Source organism: Poecilia reticulata, linkage group LG5 (assembly GCF_000633615.1).
Source record: "Poecilia reticulata strain Guanapo linkage group LG5, Guppy_female_1.0+MT, whole genome shotgun sequence".
Lineage (NCBI taxonomy): Eukaryota > Metazoa > Chordata > Actinopteri > Cyprinodontiformes > Poeciliidae > Poecilia > Poecilia reticulata.
The window spans coordinates 20,233,965-20,237,300 of NC_024335.1; the positions used below are offsets into that span (position 1 = coordinate 20,233,965).

The window sequence follows — 3,336 nt, forward strand, 5'->3', positions numbered from 1 at the left end:
TATTTTCAGTTTTTTTTTTTTTTTTATCTAACTGACTGCTATGTTGAGGACAGTTCCTCTTGAACAGACATTAGACTGTCCTCCCTCTCTCACCACCAAAGCTAAAGATGACTTAGTGGAACTCCCTCGCATATGTACACACACAGGCGTCAGTTCAACAACTTGTACAATAAACAAAATACCATCCCACACCACAGAAACTCCATCAGCAGGATCATGTTTCGCAGAGAATGGTGACTGTAAAGAGTATGTAACTAAGATTAAGATAAAGCAAAGACTGCACAGGTAAGAACCTTTGCCACAGCAGACAGGTGGCAAAACGTGCACAGAGGTAGCCTCTGTTCTCGTACGTCCGCCTGGAAACGAACCATATAATCTTTCAGGCCTTGTTTCAAGAGGGCGTGGCCAAACACCACATTGCATGCTAGAATGGTAGACCCTTATAGATAACCTACGGCTAGACCTCCCCTTGCCTTCCTCCTCTTTCGCCCTTGTCTTCCCTTTTCTCTCTCATCTCCTGCTGTACCATCATCCTGCCTGCCGTTGTGTTCTCATGCCGATCTCAACCGCTCATTTCTCTTTTTCTTTTTGTAGCCTAGTTTTTGATCCTTCTTTTTGTTTGTTTTTACAAACATGCATGCACAAGCATCACTAACTTGTTGATGTTTTCAAAAAGAATATTTTGTTGCTGAGGCCATGCAAAGTGTTTTTGAATATTGCCCTTATATGTGGAATATGTCTTCTGAATGCTTTACATAATTTCTGCTGTAAAATGAAATCAGAATAAAAAGAAAATTTGCACTTTAACCTATTTTTTGTTTTTTGGGGGGTGCTGTTTTATTTCTTATTTTGTATATTTTTCTTATATTCATTCTGTCCCCTGCCAAATGGCCCAGATAAATTACTTCATGATGACATGCAGATCCTGGAGAGTGGTGGGTTAGAATGTGGTTGAGGTGCAAAACTTGCCCAATAGTCAAAAGTATGCAAAAAAGATAGATTTTTGCACTTTGAAAATATTTGAAAACACTTATTCCTTATTACATAGATATGGACACATACATAAAAAGATTGGTCACCATTATGAAATTAAACTCTAGTTCTGATGTTTAAAATCATTTTTGCACACATTTTGAGTACTTCAGTAAATGATCTGCGATATTTAAATAACCTGTTTATGATGACAATATCAGTCAGGATTACTGAAATCAAGAGTCCAGACTTGAAGTGTGTTAAAGATTAGGTTGACGACAAGGACTTCTTCCAATTTTAAAAGCTTGGGAGTTTCTTCTTGTGGTATTTTAATTACAAATACCGCAAGAAAGGTAGCAGTAAAAGCATTTATAATTAATAAGATAAAATAGTTAATTTAATTACACATACTACAATTACAGCTGTGTTCGTAAGATATTAGTTAAAGTGTAAATACTTAACTGCAGCTACTCGATTTCTAGAATAAATGAATAAATTGTACTTGTATTGTCTGTATTCTAATATGTTTTAAAATAAAACTTACTACATTCACCAATGTTTTCCATGTATTCAAATACACCAAGTGTTTGTCCCTGCAGTTAACATCTTTTAGAGAGAAGTTACATGATCTTTTCAAAACAGCGTGAAGAGTATTTACTTAGGACTAAACATTACAACACTCAGTTCCAACGTTAACAGAAAGTTCCAAGGCAATCCGGAAAATTACCAGTACTTACGTCAATTCATTTTTACCGTAAATATGTGGTACCCTCCTCAAAAGTGCTGTTCTCTCAATGATTCTACTTTTTAGCACACTGTTCCAGACTCCTGTATACAGGAGTCTGGAATTTATTTTGTAACTGCAGATTTGGCATTGTTTTTCAGATTCTCTCCCAAAAATGTAAAAAAGACCCAAAAACATGTGGATTTTTGCTGCATCCGAGCCTTGGAAAATTTACCGTAAGTACGGTAGAAACCGGACATGTCGTAAAGCTTGCAGCTGATATAAGGCCGTGGTTCGTTCCGGAGAAAAGTGGATTTGGCCACTCCACGGAGGGCGGATTTTAAGAGTAGAGCAAGCGATCTTTTAACTATGAATTGTACATATTTTAGAAGTAGAGTATTTAATTTATATAGAAAATGAGAGTTTTGGGCTTTTTCCTGTGGGAACTCGGCGCTGTAATGCTGATCAGCTCGCCTTCGACTGAAGAAACAATGCAGGCCTAGCTAGCGGAGGCTAATCGGATAACTGGCCGACCAGTGGGATTTAAACCGTGGACGGAGCTGTGATTTAAAGCTGTTGAGGCGACATAAAACGGTAGGTTACAACTATTTATTCGTGTAAGTTTGGATGTATACATATATGTTAACATTGGTTTCATTTTTGTGTATTAAAACGTTGGATTTTTGAGGCCATGGGTGTCAAGAGATAATGCGTTAGCATGCTAGCTTTAGTCTGTTGAGTAACAATCTTTGTGCTTCTGATTGAAAAATCCTTCAGTGGTGTGCATATTTATGAATACATTTGGGCTAAAAACTAACAGAAACTCACAGATACACTTTTTAATACATATACATGTATATATTCTAACATCAGTGTTGGGAAAATCTGTTCTTCAACACTCAGTCAGTAATAGCCTCTTTGTAAAGGTTTTTTTTTTTTTTTTTAGCTTATCTGCTTTGAAAAAATATTGTGGTGAATTTTGCTTTAGTTGGGTACAGCACATGAAGCCATCCTTAAAAATACAATTTCTGTATTTCAGTCTCATAACGATGCTTTGCTGATTAGTTTGTCGCATGTAATTATACAGGTATGGATTATATTAAGAAACACTTTCGATTTCCAAGGTTCTTGTTTTGTTTTTTGTTTTTATCAACCTGTCCGCATAGAACTAAAATATATATCTTTTAGATATATATATATTTTTTATCTCTTTTGTTCTCTGATAAATTAATGATTTAAATATAATAATGTCCCCTGAAAGACAGAGCACGTTGGCAGCTTCAGATTACAACGTTTTGGGCTTGTTTTAGTTGTCCTAATCTCATTAGATCAGGACAGAATTGGCAGTAAATGTTAATGTAAGTCGGTATTGGTGAGCATATTGTCCAGGCCTTGGTTATTTTTATTTTGTATTTTTTATTTTTTTTTGTCCTTGCATTTTCCCTGTGAGGACAGGCCTTTGCTGTTTGGCAGCCCATGATGTGTGACAGTGTTCTAGTGCACAGTTAATCTCTACTGTCATCCATGCTCATGTTTCAAAGTTTATCTGTAAAATTATGTTGAGACGAGATAAGCAGTCCTTTTCGTTTCTCTTCTAATGCTGTGACCACAGTTTCTAGAGATGCTTCAAGCAGAGACTG

At 36.2% G+C, this 3,336-nt stretch overlaps 1 protein-coding gene across 4 annotated transcripts in view; it reads left to right on the forward strand.

Moving 5' to 3' along the window:
• Nucleotides 1-1,954: 1,954 nt before the first annotated feature.
• hipk1b (homeodomain interacting protein kinase 1b) overlaps nucleotides 1,955-3,336 on the forward strand; it is a 15,875-nt gene continuing 14,493 nt past the window's right edge. For all 4 annotated transcript variants that reach the window (XM_008409335.2, XM_008409337.2, XM_017304999.1 and 1 more), the window contains exon 1: nucleotides 1,955-2,290. The gene's annotated coding sequence lies outside the window, so the exon portion shown is untranslated. The remainder of the gene's footprint in view (nucleotides 2,291-3,336) is intronic.